Source organism: Lissotriton helveticus, chromosome 3_1 (genome assembly GCF_964261635.1).
Source record: "Lissotriton helveticus chromosome 3_1, aLisHel1.1, whole genome shotgun sequence".
NCBI lineage: Eukaryota > Metazoa > Chordata > Amphibia > Caudata > Salamandridae > Lissotriton > Lissotriton helveticus.
This window is the reverse complement of record NC_136061.1, coordinates 100,666,067-100,687,978: the sequence shown is the minus strand read 5'-3', so window position 1 is coordinate 100,687,978 and position 21,912 is coordinate 100,666,067.

Below are 21,912 nucleotides of genomic sequence, written 5' to 3'. Positions count from 1 at the left end.
CAATGGTGCAGGCCTATCTGGATGACTCAACAGCGGTCAATATTACTGAGGACCCATTGGCGTATTGGCATGGGAAAAGAAACATATGGCGAGAGCTCACCAACCTGGCTATCAATTACTTGTCTTGCCCACTCGCAAGCGTGTCTTCAGAACGTGTTTTTAGTTCTGCTGGTGGCATTGTGACTTGCAAAAGGTCCCGCCTCTTGCCCGCAAATGTGGAGCGGCTCACCATGATAAAGATGAACCAGCACTTCATACCACCAGATTACAAAGTACGAGAATGCACGCAGGAAGAAGACGAGGACACCGACCTACCTGAGGAAAGTTCTCCTCAGTTACCAGAAGTACTACCGACTGAATTTGCAGAGTATGAGGACGAGCTCTGCTTCCCTGACAGCGAGTTCTGAAAATGAGTCAATGATTCATTAACCTTAAAATTAGTCCTTATTCACTTTTATTCCTGTGTGTCTGTCTTTCTTTTTTTAGCAAGTGCTTCATCACATTCACAACAAAACTGTAATCACCCCATCAAACAACAAGCCCATCAACAGAACTGTCTTGATTTTGATGCCGCAGCATTCCTCAGGTTCACAACAGTTAGTTGACAAGAACTCAGTCCTGGTCGTCTATCCTCCTCCTCCAGACTCACCCTATCCATTTCCCGTAATGCTGATGCCTGGATTCTGCACAATGAAGAAACTTACGTTGACAAGTCCCCTAAAGAGGGACTGTCTGGAAGTAGTGAGTCCTCATATAAATACAATTTGCTAAGTGTGACTTTTTTGCGTTTGGGTTTAGGGGTCTTGGCTGGGCCATTGCTGGCAAGGTCTATTAAGGGATGAAATTGGTTAGGCATTTACTTTGGAAAACATTTGGCCTATTACACGTGAACGTTTAGGCGTTATTATTGCTCGCTTGCCTGTCTTAGGGGTGCTGTCTGTGGGGCTTCTAGGATTTTGGGGTCTGTGAGCACCGCTGCCATATTTCTAATGTTGATTGCTTTTGTTTTGCAGAAAATCCACGCCGGGAAACTCCAGTTGGGGCCCTGCTGCAGAACGCCTTAGGACACTGTGAATTCCAGGTGGAGCCAGCCCTCAAACACAAATTACAGGTAAGATAAGCGTTTGGATGGGAGGTAGTATAATGGAGTATTCGGAGAGGCGAGAGAGTGACAGTGGTACTAGTAGTAAAGTCCTAGGGCTCTTGAATTAACAAACTCTGTGACAGGCATTTACTTTGGAAAACATTTGGCCTATTACACGTCAACCAACACGATGACAGTGTTCAGTTAAATGAACTTACTGCAAAACCACCACCCACCAAGCTCAAAAGTAGTAAAAAAACAGGTATGCTCAGATAAAGTTTGAAAAAGTATATTTTTATATCCCTAACAAAATAATCTCCCGCAAGACCCTCCCTAACCCCATCAAATAAATAGTCATTCAAAAGTCCCCAAAAAACCCAACTCCCAATTCCCACCCCCCAAAAGTCTCTAAAAAAGGGGCAAGGGACACTCTAGGGATGCACAGGGTTGAGTTTGGCCTCCAGGGCATCACGCCTTAGGGCCAGGGCATCGTAATTCTCCTGGAGGGTGGCGTGATCTAAGCGGAGGCCCTCCACCACATTCTGATAGTCTTTCCATTTCTGGACCTCCGCCTCTAGGTCGGACACTCTGCGGAGTGCTCGGCGCAAGCGAGCCTTTACACTGCTGTGAGGTGCAGCCTTTGCTGCTTGGCGGTGGCGTCTGCCAGCACGGCTCCGTTTCGCTGGAGCACTGCGCTTACCGGCAGAACGTGGGGTCACGGAGGAGGATGCAGATGTTACATTTGATGCACTGGACTGCGTGTCGTCCCCCTCCAGCTCCACCAGCCGCCGATATTGGGCAACAGTTGCTTCCAGCCTACGTTGCCGGGCCAGTACAGCCAGCATACTCCTCGTCGGTTTAGAGGTTTTAGTATTACCAACTATATGAAGAAAGAAAGACATAATATGTAACCAATGCTCTTTAAGAATATGATTAACACAAAATGATTCAGCAGGAAGTTGTGTCACAGTACAACTAGCAACTAGCCAGCGCAGTACAAAACTATTCAGGCCAGTATCATGGGCGTCCGCAGGGAGGGGCAAGGGGGGGCGCTTGAATCACCATTTCCCTTCCCACAACTCACTTGTATCCTTGGTTTGATGCTCTTTCATATGAAAGAGATCTGGCAGAAGTGAGTGACTTTTCCTCTGAGCCGTTAACCACACCAGCAACCGTATCATCTGCACCAGGCCCAGGCGATATGTCTGTTTCCCTCTCTCTCTCTCTCTCTGTCTCCCTCTTTCTGTCTCCCTGTGTCTCCCTCTACCTCGCTGTCTCTCTCTCTCTGTCTCCCTCCCTCAGCCTCCCTCTGGCTCCCTCCCTCTCTCTCTCTCCTTCTGTCTTCCTCTCTCTCTGTCTCTGCCTCTATCTGTCTGTCGGTCCCAGCCTGCTGTAATTACCATATTGTAATTTGTCACTGGGCCAGCACTGGATACACATCATATCCTATCTAAGAGTCAGATAGTACCATGATCCAGCTTACCTGTACTCGCCACCGCCACTGTCTGCTTCCTCACAGTCTGTTCATTGGCCACTTGCGCCTCATTCTCCTCAGAGTTGTCCTCGGACTCAGAGTCAATGATCACCACCACATCCGAGCTGGCCCCGCCACCAGATGTTCCACCTACAAAGTAGATTTAAGAATGTTAGATTACATTACACCACTCACTAGTATTTGGTCTATGAATGAAGAAATGTGAAAACAACAGAAAAATTAATTGACTGTCTACTCTAGTCTAAAGTAAAAATGTCCCTCCTTCCAGGGAAGGCTGTTTTCTTGCTGCATTTTTTTGTCATAATTGATGAATGCTTGATTAATTTTAACACACATCATTTTTCTCTGAACAGACAGAAACTGGACTTCTAAGGACAAGAGCAACATCAACTTCAAACCAGGTGAAAGCTCAGCTCGACCACAAGAAATGTGTTCCATTACTCATCAACTCAGCACCAAGCACTTTTCCATTTCCAACTAACTTTATTTTAATATATGTGTTTACTTTTACTTTTAATAAAGCTTTTAAACTTGAATAGACTCTGTGGTTTTTGGTCCTCCAGACTAGAGTGACTGAGCGAAAGGTTTTGCAATTTTTGCAAGGAGGAGTCCGTGCCGCTGACACTACCAGGTTTATACAGTGTGCCAAACACGCCACTCTGAAATATTATTACTCTGGTCTTTGGTGTCCATAGTTAGGTTTGTGGAGAATTGTCCCTGCAACAGTAGTATTATTGATTTTGCTCCTATCTAAACACTATTTCGAAAAAATTAAATTAGGAACGCTTGGACAACAATAGGTCCTCTATATTTAAATAAAAACTTACTGGGGCCAGCAAAGGAGCACTCGCCGCCCTGGCCTGCATCCTCCTCCTTTGGAGCCACTGCATCCGCTTTTTCTGTCCGCTTGCCCCTGGGCGGACCTGACGTACAACATGAAAGAATGAACAGAAAACATTGATGATTGCTGCTTGTCGATGTCCTTGTCAACCAAATCAAACATTTAGAAAGAACAAGAACCAACTATTTCAGCCAAAAAGAGGGCTACAAAGGAAGGACTGCACCTGAGCCTCTACTCTAGGGGCAGATTTACAAGCCCCTTGCAGCTCTTTTGCTCCGTTCTTGCGTCACTTTTGTGACGCAGCGCCACAACAAGAGAGGCGCCATGGTGTGGCGTATATTAACAACGTGACGCATATGGGAGATGCATCCCATTCTAAAGCCCTGCGCCATAAGGGAGCGTTCCAGCGCAAGGGAGGGCGTTCCTGCGCAGGAACGCATGCTAAAAGTGGCTATGGGGAATATATAAAATTTCAATCAGTCATTTAGGACAATGATGCGTCACTGAAACCCTGCGCCTGCATGAAGCAGACGTACGGCTTGACGCAGCATTGCTGGAGCTGCGCCATCGTTGCAACGCAACTCCATCAATGAGCCGCCTTTACGGCACCGATGCGTAACGCTTCGGTGACGTTTTGGGACCATGGTGTGCCGCATTGTAAATACGGCGCACCATGGGTGGTGCTGGCGTGCCGCACACTTTGCAGGGATGCGCAGGTAATTGCTAATCTGACACTTAGGGGCATACTTACGAGTTCTGAGCTGGACACCTCCAGATGTGCACCAGAACAAATGCGTAACGCAAAACTAACCTTGCGTCACGGCAGATGCGCCGCAATTACAATGCGGCAAACCCTGGCGCAAGGGTAGGCAGATGCGTGACGCATCTCGTGACGAAAGAGGGGCGCATCTCTAGAGTCGCGTCGCAGGCGCGATGCAACTATAGCAATGCTCAGGGCTGCCCAATACTCAACATACCGCATCAGTCCTTACGCCTGCTTCAAGCAAGCAGGCATAAAGAATTGACGTAGCAGCGTCGCGGAAGTGCCTGCGTTAAATCTTGTAGATTTCACGCAGGCACTTTTGCGAGGCGCACAGCTGCCTGACCGCCACCCCCCACCCACCACCCCCCCTCTGCGTGGGAACGCACCCATTGTGGCGCAGGCCCAGGCCTTAACTTGGCGCATCTCCTTAGATGCATCTCGTTGTACATGACTCGCATGGATTCGCCACGTTTACGTCGCTGTGCGTCAGGTAAGGCAGCGTAAACGTGGCGCAAGGGGCTTGTAAATCTGCCCCTTTGAGTCTAGCATTACGCAGTTCTGTAAAGTACACTCATACATTACTCAGCCCAATTAAATGAACACAAAATAGAAAACAAATAAGCAGTGGCACCGCCACAGAGAAGGAGAACAGTGCACCTGAAATGCACAGAAGAATTTGAAATATTAATTTACCTCTCCTATCAATGTAATCAGCAGCATTATTGCTCTTTGTAAAAAAGTTAAAGCAAACATTTGCAATATAACACAGTCACACAGAGCAGGAGAAAAAACAGAGTAGTGAGTGATGAAAAAATTGCTACTACTACTCACCAAGCCCGGGGACCTCCACTCCCAGCAGGTCTAGCAGGTCGCGCTCCCGGTCCAGGATATCGGTCCAGCGGTGGGTCACTTGATTGTAGGTGCGCTGGACCCCTGTGATGTCAAAAAGGGCCCGGCACACCTGCCCCCACCGCTTCCGTCGCTCCTGGCTGTTGGTATAACCAGCAGCGATCCTGCCGCCTGCCGCGATGGTCCTGGGGAGACGGCGCTGCACATAAAAAACGAGTGAGCCCACCTCCTCAGGGCTGAAGATCTCCCTGGGCACCACCATTTCCGCCCTCAAACGGCCACACGGGAGCCGGGCAAGGGCTGCGGTGCCCGTCTTGGGCAGCTTGACAGCTGTCTTCACCATGTTCTGGGCAGGTGTTAGCAGTAAGGAGGGAAAATGAAAAAGAATAAGAGTAGGGAAGAAGGAAATAAAAGTTTAAAAAAGTAGTTGAAAAGTAAACAAAAGTAGACTAAAAAACAAAAATATAGACCTAGAAAACTAGAGGGATAGAAAAAAAGTTAAATAGATCGAAAAAATATTAAAACAAGCAAAGGATGGGAGAGATATAAAGAGGATAGAAACACCATGCCCAGACACATAGGAATGAATGAAAAACAAGATGGCGGCCCGAACACGTGCGTGTAAGTAAGTTCGCACGCGATTTCTCTCGCAAACTCGTGCGAACTTGCATTCGCAAGGCGCTCATTGCGCGAGATTACAACGGAACGGAAACGGAAATACGTCACGCAAACAAAATGGCAGCGCCCATACTCAACCTTGGGGTAACTCGCACGAGTTCGCGGCTTCCACGGTCGATTTCGCACGACGCCGCGCCTCGCGAATAGGGCGAAATTACCGAAAAACGAGTTTTGCAAAAGCAAAACCAACGAGCAGGTGCAAAAGTTCGAGCTCATCATTTGTAACCATTTACCTGTAGTGCTTCCTGAAGGGGCCCTCCAGAATCCGGTTGCCTACTTGCAACTATTGTGTGACCCTGCTCTGACAGTCACAGAATAGTTACAAGTATGCCATTGCATCCTGTTAAAAAAAATTTACATTGCAACAAAAAGAAAAGGGAGCAGACAAGCTGGTGCCAGCCTTCATTAATGTCAGTTGGGGCAGGGCAGGTGTTGTTGTTTGCAAAACTTAAAGCACTTAGCAGGTGTGCTTGGCTTTGCCACAATAATGTACACTCACTGGTCAATCAGAGGGTGCTGTGATGACACCGAGGGTGGCATGGGTGTGCCAACCAGAGGGTGGCATGGGTGAACCAGAGTGCCAGTGTTGACAGAGGATGGCAGTGCTTTGCTTTGCCCCAATAATGTACACTGGTGAACCAGAGGGTGCTGTGATGACACAGAGGGTGACATGGGTGAGCCAGAGGGTGGCATGGGTGACCAAAGAGAGTGCCAGTGGTGACAGAGGGTGGCAGTGATGAAGAAAGCCTTGCAAACAGGCTGGGCACGTAGAAACAACAAGTTCGCAAAACTGGCGACCCGACAAGTAAGTTCGCAATTTGCGAAATTGTACAAAACCCTCGCGAACTTGCAGAAACCCGTGCGAACACACACACCCCCAAAAAATCCGCAAATCCGCGAGAATTCGCGGATTTTGCATATTGTCGCAATCCGCAAATACGCAAATCCGCAAATTCGCGGATTTCGAATCCGCAAAATCCGCCCATGCTTAATAGTGAGGAGGGTGTAGGGGCTTACTGCCTGTCTCAGTGGAGCAGGAGTGAGTGTGAGACCGAGAGTCCCCAGACGCCCGAAACCCTGCCTCAGAGCCTGGATGGTTTCTTTAGGGAACACCAGGATGGGAACCTAGGCTTGCCTGTTAGTTCACTTGAGGGAGATCTCCTAGTGTGTAGAGGACCTGGGACATCTCTAAGCGGAGCTTCTATGGTTCTAGAGTCTGGCAGTACCGCTCCGTTAGGGAGGGTACAGGAGTCCAGCGAAAGGAGTGATTGGGGGATAGTATGTGAGTCCCCAGAAGTCCTGGAGTGCCAGGCATTGGTTCCACCGAAGGTTTTAGACCAGAGGTTGGGAGGCCAGGTTCAGGTTCAGCCTGACCTGAAGGGTGGGACTTCTGAAATCAGTGTCCTGACCAGTTCTTCTTCCAGAGGTATCGCCCCGGTTGGGAGGGAGCAGGACTCTGGAAGGGGGTGCAGAGGGTGGGAGAGCCCACCTCTGACCCCGGTGCAACCTGAGGGGTTAAACCCTAGGTTGGGAGAATGGTGTTCTGAGGGTACCCCTCGCAGGAGGAGGAGAAACCCTAGAAGAAGAGGTAGGGGGAGGAGAGCCTTCCCTGAGACTCCTGGTCCGCCTAAGGTTGTAGACCCTAGGCTGGAGAACCAGTGGCAGTCTGCCCTTGTCTTGCAGACAGGAAGGGTGGAGAATGGCTACTATGTGCCAGGGGTTACTACCCCCCACTCTGTGAGTAGGCAGGATCCAGTGGCACCTGGGTGGCCTAGGGCCTGGTCCTGGCCGAGCACAGCTGGAGAGTACCAGTGGGGTAGCCCAGTTAGTCCCTACAGTAGTTTTACAAGGAACCCTAGAGGTTCACCGTGGCGTAAAACAGGAGGGTGTCCCTGCAGTTCCGGGCCCGCGTCCGTGTTTTATCGCCCCAAGCAGGGAAGTCCATCACGGTGGTGATTGGTCTGCCCTGCGTTTTGGCTGGAAGGGGGTTGTGTTGGACTTGGCCCTTCTGGCAGGTTCACCCCTAATCTTTTTGCTTTTAATATGTGATCTGTGTTAGTGATTTTTGGGTCTCTGCGCACTTTTTCCCTGTGTTCCAGAGTCAAGTGCGTGCGTGTAGTGAGGCTGGCCTGTCCTCCCATAGGAATTCATGGGGAATGTGTGTGTCCATGTTAGTTCCTGATGTGTGGGGAGTGAAGGCTTGAGTTTGGTATGTGCGAACTCGTGAGAGTGAATGCTGCGCAATGGTATGTGCGGTGTGTATGTGTCTAGTGGGGAAGTGCCACTTCTAGACATTGATGTGTGTGTGCAGTGAGGGTGCTGGAGCGTGATTGGCTGGAACTGGCTGGCAAGCCTGGCTCCAGGAAGTCTGGATGGGTCTGCCCAGGAGTGAGTGGGGAGATTAGCATGAGTGATGTGAGGGAGGGGTGCACCTGGTTTCTTGATGGGGCTGGGCTTTCTCCACACAATGCTGGCTCCGCCCCCTGTGGTGCGTCTAACGACCCTAGCCTCCCCAGTGAATGAAAGGGGTGATTTGGCCATCAAGGGTGCTCCAAAACCAGCTGTGACTGGTTTCCCCCCACCCTGCACCTCCTAACAAAGGATTTTAGAGCATAAGAAGGGACTGTGTCCCCTTTCAATTGGTTATGTTCTGTTCCAGGATCCTGAGGGGGCTGCTGCTGTAGCTGGGGCCAGGAGGACCGCCACTTGGATTGTCTCCCTGCCTGGAGACCCAGTGAGATGGCTCTGGGCCCAGCCTTGCCCCTGCCTGCCTCCAGACCTTGCTGGAGCTTTGCTTTTGTCCCTAGAGCTTTAGAGTGCTGTATTTTCGCTGCTAGCGCTTTATTTTCCTCCCTAGCGCTGGGAGCGCTTAGCTTTGCCTTTAGAGCGCTTGGGAGCGCTCTGGTTGTCCAGCCGGTGCCCACCCGGCATTTGCCGAATTTGCTGTGCTCGCTATTTAATTATCGAGTGCCCACCTTGATTTATCGTATTGCATCAAGAGGAGCCGGTGCCCACCAGGCATTGCCCTGTGTTTTCACAGCCGAAGCCCCGTATTGTTCTCAGACATTGCCGGGCCGCTGCCTAGTGCGACCCGGAAGTGTTGGGCCGACCGGCCAATTGCTGCGTGGCCCCCAGGAGGCCAACCGGAAGTCCCGCCCTCGGCGCCGCAGCGCGAGAAGGAGTCTTCAGCAGCCATCAGGGTCCAGCGAGGCTCCCCCGAGGAAGAGGAGCCCCACCCGCGGCCCCAGCAGAGCAGCCGCCGCATGGAGACCGGGTGAGAAGGAGACCGGCAGAGAGTGCTTCACCCGCCCCCGACCCAGCGAGACCCGGTGAGTGCGGGGACAGGGTCTTTTGTTTTATTTAGAGCGGCCCTGGTTGGCAGCGGGCCGCTCCAACGTGCACAAGTTTATTCCGAGTCCACGAAGGACTCCAACGACCCCGCATTTCTGATGCTTGGAGCCCCGAGGCTCCTGGGGGCAAATTGTGATTTACGAGCCCCGAGAGGCTCAGGGTGCCAGTGCTTGTTTCACGAGCCCTGAGAGGCTCGCAGCCCATATCTGATCTAGAGCCCCGAGAGGCTCCAGCCCACCTTATTGTTGGAGAGCCCTGAGAGAGGCACTTGAGTGCCCATATTTGTTTTGCGAGCCCCGAGAGTCTCGAGGTGCCATTACTTCGCAGATCCCAGCGAGGCTCTTGAGGGGCAGTGAGTTGGTTAGAGCCCCGTGGCTCCCACGCTGTGCTTCGCCCCACCAGTGTTCTTGAGCCCACGAGGCTCCAACGTTGGCCCATCAGTATTTCCAACTGTCCAGCACTTAGTGGACAGTTGCCACATTTAGGTTTGTTCTTTGCTGCCGTCGCAGCCTGCCCTGACATTTTGGACTAAGGGCATCCCAGCCCTTGCGAGGCCAGAGGGACAGTTCTAGTATTGTGCTATGTGCACCCTGCGCATTGTGATTTACTTGCTTATGTGATTCCTGCGCAAATGTTCTACCTGCACCTCTGAATGTGTTTTAATGCCTCATGTGCAATGTGTTTAATGCTTCGGTCCCTTTGCTAAATGTGACTTGCTTAGGTGATTGCTTTTCTTCTCCTTTGCTAAAAGTGACCTGCTTAGAGGATTGTTTTAGGTTTCCTTCCCTTTGCTAAATGTGACCTGCTTAGGTGATCGTTTTCCTTCCATAGGTCCTGATAATAAGGTCCTAATTCCCTGCGTGATTTTCCTACAGTGTTTAGGGTTGCGTAGGAGGTATTTACCCTTTACCAGTAATTACTGGTTGTGTGCTACATATACTATTTGTGTGCTACAGTCATTATATGTTTATGTGCTAAGTGTTATACCTACAACAAGTGCTAATTCTAAAAGTGCATACCCCTGACAGTGGTCCAGGTGGTCCTGTCCTGTACATAATCCCTTGTAAATTCTGCCCGTGCCTGTTGGCACATTGTAAAGTGTGTGTCTTATCTAATGTGTTTTTATTATAATACAAAGGCTATTTTTATATAACCTTGTGTGGAGTTTCCTTTGTGGTGGGCCTGGGGTGTTGTTGCTGGGTGCGCGCGCAAACGCTTTACACATCGCCTCTGAGATTAGCCTTGCTGCTCGCGTCACGTTACCTAGAGGGTGAGCAGGGGTTATCTTGGTGTGTAACTCCCTTGCCCTGACTTTAGAAATGGTGATCCCTGACTGACTTTGGCGTGAGCATAGGCCGGCCGGGGGTCCCGTTTCTAACAGCGGCGATACTTCAGCTTGTTAATATGCCCCTAGGTATGTGGAAGGCGAATGTAAGTGTTGGCAATGTTAGCGTCAGGATCATTATCTTCAAAACAGGTAATCCCAACTTTTTACTGTTTTGCCATCGATAGAAAAAGTGCTTTAATATTCGCAAATAAGACCAAAGGAGCCTCTCTGCATGAGATTACTGATGTACAATCTCTACCAACAGAGAAGCCAATGTCAAGCGAAAACAATATGAACAAAGGCAAAGTTTCCTCTGCACGAGACCCCTGGAGTACGGTCTCATCCAACAGAGGAAATGGTCCTGAAACTCGGACCTTAAGAGAGCGAATACCGCTCACTGAAAGACTCAGAGCGGCTCGATAAACACCGAGTCAACTTTGACTCAGAATAGGCAATCGGTAGAGCGTGCAGGTGCACCCTTACCGCCTCAAGGTTAACTTGTGCAGAGTAGCTGGAGAGAAAGTCCGCAACACCAAGGATCCGTAATCCAGAATTATCTGCGCTGTCTCCTCCGGTCGCCGCCATTATATCTCGGCTTCGGAGTTGACGCAGCCCACGTGATACATGACCCGCAATGTTCCTGGGAACTGTAGTTTAGAATGTTCCTCTTCCGTACTCTGTGCTATTGAATGGCAGGCAGTGATTACCGGCATACGGCAAGCATGACAGATGCAGTCTCTATCTCCAGGGCCTTCTCCTGTCTTTCATCAGTTCAGCACAGGCAGGGGCAGTACCTTTAGATGACAGTGTCACGTTATGCGACCATGCATGGCAGCGGTGGTGGCTGACTCCAACTTCTCATACCGTCCGTGCCCCAAGTCGTGCCACACTGACTTGCTCTGCCACCCCAAACGACCCTAATTCATGTGGCCCGGAGGGTCACGCCACACACCAGTAGTCAAGGATCCGCAACAGTTGCGCTGTGCACGTTGGGCCACGTCTCGTAACTGCGGGGTCCAGTGGCGTAGCTAGGAGGGGGTGGGGGAGCGGTCCGCCCCAGGCGGCACCATTTTTGAGGTGGCCGCGCGGCACTGGAGGCCCGTTGCGGCCGCGGACGCCTTAATAATTAATTTAGGACACGTCAGTCTTTTGAATACAGTGTCCCAAATAAATTATTAAGGCGGCCGCGGCCGCAACGGCCTCCAGTGCCGCGCCCGCCGCCCAGACAGACAGTAAAAGTGGTGCACTGTCAGCTTCCAACTGTTGTTGTTGGCCCAGGCCCCCCCTCCCTCCTAGCCTCGCTCAGAGTCCAGCCAGGGCCGTCAATCACTTGTAGCATGAGCAGCGCATGCTAGCGCTACCAATGACGGCCCTGTATGGACATTTTTGGCCAGCCCTAGCGTCACGATCAGTAGAACGTAGCAGTGACGCGTTACGCGCTCACCACTACGCTCTCATCGTGTCGAGTCGAGGAGTCAATTCTGGCCTGACTGAGGGCGTCGGCGGGCAGTGCAGTGCTTTATGCATGCAGGCACTCGGCAGCACTGAGGCACAGGCAGCTTTCAGACTGAGACATCACCTTGATATGGTGAGATTTTTTTGCGTTTTTTTAATTTTGAAAACACATGAGCGAGCTTGTGAAGAACATGTCTGTTGCCAGAATGTGAGCAATAAATAATGCCAGCCTTTGCTTCTTAGAGACAGGCCATTTAAAGTCTTAGCAGAGATACATTTGGGGGGAAAAGACGCATTTTCTTCTCTAGTGAAACGTTGGTGTCTTATTTTACTTAAATTATGGATCTATCGATCGATCAATCTATTACACAGCTTACACACTTGAATTTGTCCTTTACACTGTATTGATACACGTCTGAATGCGTGTGCTTTTTATGACAGTTCTTTAAATAAAGTGTTATTGGTGCACATTTATAGATGGCATACAAAGTGCACTCACCCAAAATACATTTACTCCCCCTCTTGACAGAGACACCTGAGTCTTGTTTTTGGTTTCCGCAGTGCGTACATTTATTAAAATTACAGTTCGAGGCCAATTACTCCATTGGCCTCTATATCTTTATTGTAAAACTCTTAAAACTTGTTTCTCAAGATCACAGTATTCAAATACTCACACTTATATACATATTCATTCTATTTACAGCCCGTTCTATACCCGCGCTGTGATCCCTTCTTGGATCAAAATAACGGCCAGGAGAATCATTCGCCACAAAACGCTATTGCACTAAACAGGGGGAAAAAAAAACGCAGCGAGCAGTGCCAAGCCGTGTTTTTTGTTGCATACGCATATGAAGCGCTACTCATCCAGCAGCTCATCCCGCGGCCGCTGGCTCCCGCGTTGGATCGGCCACGCTACCATGCTCAGGCCCGATAAATGCCAGCTCTCACATGCGGTGTCACTTCTCATCACCACCCATTCACTCGCGTCCTGCGCTCCATGCTCGCACTCACGCACCGCTTGCGAACAAACCAAAGAAGCGCATATTTGCACTGCGTGGCCCACTTACCTCTACCTGAAGACGGATGGCTTTTGCGCAGCCCAGCTGCCGCGACTCGATTCTACCGTGACTCGGTTTGCCGTGACTTGTTTACGCGACGTCCGACTCCTGGGAGGTCAGTGGACAAAGAGGGGGTCATAAAGTGAGGCGCTGGCTTTTCAAGCCTCGTGCGCTCCCAACTATTTCCGGGTCATTCTGACCCAGCTATGACGCGTTTCCGCTTCCTGTATTGCCCTTCAATTATCCCTTCCGGGTCGTGCGACCGGAAGGGATTCCCTACTCATGTGGCCCTTTGACTGCCACTAACGGCGCCACGCCCCTTATGCAGGGTGGTGTCTTGCATTTTCACTGCCATGACATAAATATATATTTCACTTAGACCAGCTGTGGTATTAAACACATACTTAGACAAGTATTACTGTGATGTATTCCTATAGGTTCTGAATCGATCCCCCTATTCCTGACCCTATTCTGGTTAAACAAACCAACAAGTTAACTAGCAGTCAGCCCATGAGGCAGAAAACCCCCATGATGCAGATACCGTTATCTGACGCAGTCACACTACGGCACAGGAACGTGTTATCTGATTAGGTCATAATGCTTGCGATCTAATTAGACAAGCGATATTCCTCCAGCCCCTGATAAGGCATACGGAGTTCTCATAACAAATCAAACCTATGACAACCTGGGCAAAACCCTGCGGCCATTGTTTTGATTTCACCGAGAACTTCAGCAAAAGAATGTGCTAATTGACGTATCTATGTCCATCCTTACGTCAATCTCGGCACCTTAAAGGTATAAATATTACCGATATTGCCCTATGCAAACACACGCGTTGGTGACGAGACGGAGCAGCCATACTTGCCGAAGCCCAGAGCAGAGCAGACCCCGCTGGCGCAGACCCACCTTCCTGATGCGCTGAAATCGAGCAGCTGCCCATTTCTCCTGCCGAGAAATCCAGCACCAGCGCTTCCGGGTAGCCCTCGCAGGCAGCCTGGAATATCGAGACCAGAGAGAGAGATACCATCCCTCATTCAACCTAGATTCCAGGTACAGAACTGAATAACCCCTCACAGAGAATTCTTTAGTTATTCACTTGGCAAAAACAAACTTAACTTAAACTGTAACTTTCTATTCCCGCCCACGTATTAGGGTTAGGTCAGGTACACGGGGTAGGCGTATTTAGAAACACCAGTTGAGTACGTTTAGTCAAATGTATATGTGTATGTACTATATTTTATTCATTTTAAACCTTCATATGGCTTAGAAACCATATCAATGTTTTTACAGTATTATTTCATACTATTGCTTTTAATGTATGCACTTTACTTAACTATAAGTATTGCAATAATATCAATCCATTTCTCTTGTATGAGAAAAGAGACTGATCAATAAATAACACCTTTTTATTGAACACGCCCGTCTCTTCCTTTTCTCTACATTCTGATGAGACTAAGAATGCACGTACTGACTGAGTAAAATAAATTGCCTTTTGTTCACACGACTCTCGAGATACACTCTTGATTAGGGGAGAGCAAAGTTGTCATGTTCTATGGTTGTCAGAAACTAAATCCCTTCTTGTCTAATCAGGGAAGTTAATTCCTTCCTGAACATTCGAGAAAGTTTCTAGTGAACTCTGAGCTAGCTGCCAAACCCAAAACTTTAAGTCTAATATCGACAGTAGTAGACCTAGTTAACGTCTGGTCTAGGCCTTTACTATTGAAGGTATTATTCCAATGCGCAGAGCCTATTGGGATAATAGGAACTACACTACATGGCGCCCAACGCGTTTGGAAAGGGCGATAAAACTAACGTAAGACATTTAAAGTAACTCAGTCGTGCTTTCTCACTCAGACCCCTTTTTTCCCATTATACTCCAAAGACGTCTGGAGTGGGTAAAAGGTTATATCCGCCAGACCTCGCAGGAGGGAACTCCTATGTATGGTTCTTGGTATAGTCAACGTTGAAGGATACACTGTTCCAAAATATTGTGCATCTAATCTTTGTTTCCATAAGAAACCTGATCTGCAAACAAAAAAATAACCATCCTGTCAGTAAAATGGGAGACAGTGATGAAGAAAGAGAGGCAGTTAGATTAGCAACTGAACTCGCAGCAGCTGATGCTACAATGCAGGAAGCAGACCCGGATATAATACTTATCCCGGTCATCAAAAGGAAATCTATAACCATAAAACTTATAGAAAATGGACTGACACCTAGAGGTGGTACAGTCATATTCGTAATTGAGGCACACGAATATCGGCAGACAGAGGTATACTATTCATGGATAAACTTTCCAGCAGCAAATCCTGTAACAAAGTACTTCCACTATTACAAAATAGAGGAACCTCCTGAAACGTACACTCCTTTCGAGGAGGTGGAAGTACCACTCAAATTTCAAGAGCATTTGCTCTTATTTGATGGCACCCTAAATCATAATAATCACATCACCAGGCTCGGTCCTTTAGGTAGACCAGGAGCAACGTGGCCGGTCCTAGCCGGATACACACCACATCCAGACATCGACGGGATGTCTGCAGCTAACCTGTTAACACAGCTAAAACAATTAATAAAAATACATAGACAATTAGTCCAGTATGTGATGCGGACTTCTACAATTCAGCCAGCAATTAAAATTCCACAGCTGACCCCTCACCAGGGGAACACAAATAAAATTACACCACAGAACATACAATCCTGCCTAGGTAAAGTACCGGCTAAACGGGAACAAATACCATTCTGGTTGGCACAGAAAATCACCCAAATAGAGGCTGTGTTTCCTGACACCACCCCATTAGAAAAACATAGGATTCTGACTATCTGTCTTCCAATGGGAATCGCACCACACATTGAGGACTGTGACACTTGGGGTACAGTCTTTGCTTCCATCCATACACAAAAACGCACGGTGTTCCATCCATTTCGGTAATACCAGATGTGCTAAAACAAATTCAAGATGAATATGGTCCAGAACCCGCTTTAACTCTTGGTATGAAATTACTAAAAGACTTCAAGCAGGTCTCAGCTATATTATTAGCCAACATAAAGGGAGAAGCGGCAAACGTGGCGATCCGCCAGAGGTTAAAGGAGACAGATATAGCAGACCAACCAGCTGAAATTGCCAGAATCATAGAAAAATCCTATGAGGAACTAGGTAGAGATAGTTTAGGTGGAATACCAGTAAAACCACAACTGATTGAAAGTCCTGAAAAAATATTTTTTAATAATAATTCAACATCACAGAAAAAGAGCTGGGATGGAAACAAACAGTCCAATCCCAAAGAAAAGAAATTCCAGTCCAGAGGAAGGTCTCCTAGGCGAAGAGAGAAATCTCCGAACCAAAGACACAGGTCACCCCAGAGTGACCCCTCTGGGAAAAGATATAACCTTAGAAACAGGGATAATATAAAAAAGCCTGATAGATATCAAGACATTGATACACGTCCCTCTCAATCTTTTCAGACTTCCTCGCAGAAATCGGAAAGAAGAGGACGATCAGAACAAAGAGAAGAGCACGCCAAGTCCAAAGACAAGGAACCTGCTCAGCTAAAAAAGAAATTACAATTTCCAAAGAAGAAGGTAGCCAGCATTAAAATAGTTAACAATGCCGAGAATTCTGAGGACACAACTGAAAAACGGGGAATGGGCTCAGACAATGCTAGACAGCGCAGCAGAAGTGAGCATAGCTCGCAAAGTCCTTATGAATCATCTGGAGACAGTGGACACGAATGAATATCTTCAAGTGGAAACTGCAGACACCAGAGTTAGCAAACCTCACAAAATATACGAAATAACATTGCGTATAGAGGGGGATAAGACTAGAAAAATAAGGGGACTATTTTGGGATAATCTCTCCAAGGGCTATGATATCCTTCTAGCTGAAAAAGACTGGGCACCAGAGTTTGTCAGGGATTGCCCTCATGGCGAAGAAGTAATTATGCCTGCCTTCTCAAATCATATCCCAATTCATAAAAAATACACACTTGCTAGAAAGTGGGCAGTGGCTCTAGCTCCTGCTTTATATAAAAATCACGTGGGATGGGATGAGGACTCTCCTCCTCACAAAATCCTGTTAAAATCACAACCTACTGCACAAAGGCAGTATCCAATTAAGCAAGAAGCTAAAAAACAGGTAAAAGAAATACTAGATCAGCTAGAATACCAGGGGGTGATTGAAACTTGCACCTCACAAATGAACAACCCTTTGTTTCCGGTCTCCAAACCAGACAATTCAAATCGTCTAGTTTTGGATTACCGACACCTTAACACATGTTGCAAAACTTTTGCAGTGCAAAATTCGCATAGTGCTGCACTAATGAATAACAGTGCGCAAAAAATACAAAACAACCTTAGACATCTCTAATGGATTCTTTTGTCAAAACATAGCACCAGAGAGCAGATATTTGTCTGCGTTCTCAATAAATGGCACTCAAAAACAATTCTGTCGGTTAGCCCAGGGGTACAAGAACAGCCCGGGAGTATTCTCAGCGAGAGTAACAGAATTACTACAAATATATGATGATGAAGCATTATCTTATGTCGACGACATTTACTTAACAGATGATGACTTGGAGACTCACTTGAAGAGAGTGAACACCATAATACTTGGGTTCGCAGCAGAGGGTTACAAATTCAACTTTAAAAAATCCAGAATTGCCCATCTGACAGTCCTGTTCTTAGGATATGAATTATCAAGTGAAGGCAAAAGCCTGGCCGACAATTTCCTAGAGAAATGTGCCGTAATCCAAGCACCTAGAACACTAAAAAACCTACAGTCGATTCTAGGCTTCCTAAATTTCGGAAGAACATACATTGCAAATTATGCAGAAAGGGTCAAACCCCTATATGATCTGATAAAACCAGATTTTAAAAGATCCAATTGGACTCAAATACACACAGAAATTTTGAGATCTTTACAAACAGACATGCTAATTAAAACAATATTAGAAACACGTGATAACACACGCAATCTTGTGATTCGAGTCATCCCAGGGAGATGCGGATTCACATACCTGACCTCTAATGAGGGAGAAAAGGTACCAATTGCATTCAAATCACACTTGTACACTAAGGCTGAAATGAAATTTAGCCCTACGGAAAAAATTCTAACCGCAACACAGACAGCTATAGCAAAAGAACGAGCCCTGGCACAAGGTAAACGAATAATAATCGTGACACCAATACCAGCCCTAGAGGCGGTAACAAAGGCAAGCATTCCAAATGCTAAAGCGCTCCATCCTAGATGGATACAATGGGCTAATTCTCTTGCTGCAACGGACGTGGCATACGAATTTGATCCTAAATTAAAAACACAAGAATTTCTCCAATATGAATTTGAATGTCCTCCGCCGACCGAAATTCTGCCTCTAGATCATTACGGCTGTATAATATATACAGACGGATCAGCACAACCCGCAGTCGGGGGTAAACAAGCTTATAGTGCTGCGTGCGCGATTGTTAAAGGTCGCTGGCACGAAGGGAAATTTAAACCAACCCTCACTAAAACGCAATCTCTAGGAGATTGCACAGCTCAGCGAGCTGAACTACTGGCATTCAAGATGGCGCTTGAAAATACCGATCGAGAATTCCCCACGCTCATAGTGTGCGATTCGTATTATTGCGTTCAGTCTTATAATGAATACTTGCAGATCTGGCTTCAAAATGGTTTTAAGGATGCAAAAGGAGGCACAATCAAGCATAAAATGCTCTGGGAACAAGTAGTTCTTTTACAAAAAGAACTACCAAAGACTCACGTGATACACACACTGAGTCATCAACGTGATGGCGTTCACGTTGCAGGGAATTCATTGGCTGATGAGGCCGCGAAGGCAGCTGTGCAAACGGCTTCCGTAGCTGCCATCACCCGGTCAAAAACAAAAATAGACAGCGAAATATTACAAGCTGTCAGCGCTTCAGAAAAGGATTCGATAGAAACACTCCCGAAAGGCTTTCCAGTAAAATACTCATACATAACTGATGCAAACAATGTTCCTTTTGCTCGAATCCCTGGAGTGGGGGATAGGGCAATTCCAAACATGGAACATAGGTTAGGACTAATAATAGCGGCACACGAAGGGCTTGCTTCTATCCATGCTGGCGTCTCAGCCACAGTATCATTATTAAAACAGAGATACTGGTGGCCACAAATGAGAAGACAAACAAGGAACTATGTTCTAGAATGTGAAATTTGTCAAAAAATGAAAGTATCAACGGTGAGACGTCCAGCTCAGACGCCCCTTCTAATCTCGGATAAACCATTAGCCTGTGTTTATCTAGATCACTGCGGTCCCTTACAAAGGGACGGTAACTATAAATATATCTTGGTCGCAGTGGATTCATGCACGAGATTCATATGGATGTGGCCCCAGCGAACGGCTGACGCCAGAACTGTTATAAAAGATTTGCGAGTCTTTATCGGCACATACGCAATTGGCATGCTGCATTCGGACCACGGTCCTGCTTTTAGTTCTAGAGCTTATAAGGAGGCCATGGTCAGCATGGGCGTGGCATTGCGGTACTCTTGTCCATTTCACCCTGAGGGGAACGGAATTGTTGAAAGAAAAAACCGTGACATAAAGCAGTCTATAACGGCAAAGGTATTAGGTTCGGGAGCTGGGTGGGTCAAACATCTAATAAGTGTCCAACGTAGTCTAAATAACTTGCCAAGAAATTCTCTGAAGGGATTCAGTGCGTACGAATTATTATTTGGAACTAGGATGTTGATCTCTGACATTGATAGTCAGACTTCAGTGGTGAAAGAAAAAAGCTTTGATATCAAAGACCGTTTGGCTATTTTGCAGGACTTAAACAAAACAAGAAAAGACCTGAGCAACATAATGTTGAAACAACAGCCAACAACCACTGAAGAACCACCACCTGTCCCAGCAAGACCTGTCTGGATTCCAAAAGTCGGGGATCTAGTCAGGGAAAAGATCGCGGTAAAGAAGGAATTTGGGCCTTCTTACAGAAAAGCAGTTCCTGTCTTGTCTATCAACGGGACAAGATCAGTTGTACTACCGCCACTTGCTGGTAAAAAGGAGAACCGAGTTGTATCCATCGACCTGGTAAAACCACAATCATGTGGCCGATAACAAACAGTAGGCCAAGTGGACTCCCAATAAGTAGCCGAACACCAAGGTTTGCTACCAGTACAGAGGTCCTAACGAAGAGGCTCATCACATTCGAAACGCCTACAGAAGAACAACAAGGACTATGCAACAATGCAATAGAACTCAGACCTCTGAAAACCCAAATAAAAACATTTAGCAGAGACACACCAATCTATAATGAAGTACCAAGCGAAAATGCAAGAAACAGTAATCCTGAAGCAATTGGAACAATTGACAGAACTGCATCCGGCTACTTCATAAACTTCGATGATTCCTCTGAAGGCTTCAGTGAATCAAAGACACAGCCATCATCAAAAACCTTTAAAGATAAAGCAAAAGAACTTTTGAAACAACTAAAAGAAACATATCTGATTTCTCCATGGATCGAATTTTGGGTGGGTTTTGGTGCATTTATCCTCATACTTTGGCTCATCATGGTACTTACTTTGGGACGCTTCATTGAGGGAAAATATGCTAAAATGGACACAGCAAGTCAGAAAATCAACTTGATCCTCAAACCACACACATCTTCACACGTCGAGAAAAGAGAACTTTCTTCAGTCAACTTCACAGCCAATCCGATACCGGGTGGGGTAGCCTGGGACAACACTGACTATGAAATTTATGGTCCGGTCGAAATCCTGAAATATCCACACCAAATTAAGATCTCATTGAGTGACTTTGCAAAACCAAGCTCATTTGCTGATGATTGGGACTTCGAAAGCATTAATAATATGATGACTGACTTAGTAATGTCTGCTAAATTTACCAAACATGATTATTTGCAGGGTTCTACAAATTATGATAATATGTACTGTTATAACCACTATGGTAACCATTTTTTACATAGATCTGCACAACCTAGAAATGTTTTAAATTATAATCAATGGGAACATTGTGCAACCCCTCCAAAAGGAAGCTCAAGAACCTTCTATGACAAATATTCATGCTTTTCAGGTTTTAACACAAGTAATGCTGAAGCATTTTATTTCAAATTGTTTAAACAAGACAGGAACTAAGACCATGATAACAAACACAAAATTGATATATTCAGACTCATTCTTTGAACAAGTGAATACTTTTGGTTTTGATTATTGGGACATAAATGTTGAATTGAAAAGTGTTTGGGGCACAAAAGAATGGCAAGTACAGGGTATAGAATCTTTGTTTAGAGCCTGCATGATCCCAGAACAAATGATATTTTTAAACGACACTGTTCAACAAACTACCTGTCTTGGCCTAGCCAAAATCAAAGACTTAAATAAACCGTCTATTCCAAAACCAACAATGTACAGCAATACCTCTACAGATGAGGAGATAGACGTAAATTATGTATTAAACCAAAACAGAACACATCCTGATTGGAAACAGTGGTTGATCTGGCCCACAGATACTAATAACTGTCAAGACAGATTCCTGAACAAAACACAGGGGTTCAAAATGACCAGGCCAGACCCTAGATATCCTCAAAGACATCACCCAGGGATAATAACCACCTACAGTGTGGGCAAATTATGCCTTCAATGGCTACAAACTTCCACACTGACAGAAATTAAGCAACACCTAACTTTACTTACTGATGGTGCTGACTTGCGTGATTTCATTATGGGACCGCGCAAACAGCGTCAAAAACGTTTCATAGCAGCCTCTGTATATGCAGCATACAATGAGGCCTGGAAGGTTACTCAAATTGAAACAGCAGAGAGAATACGGGAAATTGACCGTATTAATTTGGAAAAATCACTTTCTGTAGTGGACAATGGGTTAATGACTCTGTCCTCCAGAATTTTTTCTTTGGACAGCATTGTGTCTTCAGCAATCGACATATTATCGCAAGACTTACTGTTATTACAACACGGTCAGTCTCAATTGCGTTCTATTGTACAGCTTGGCTGGACGTTA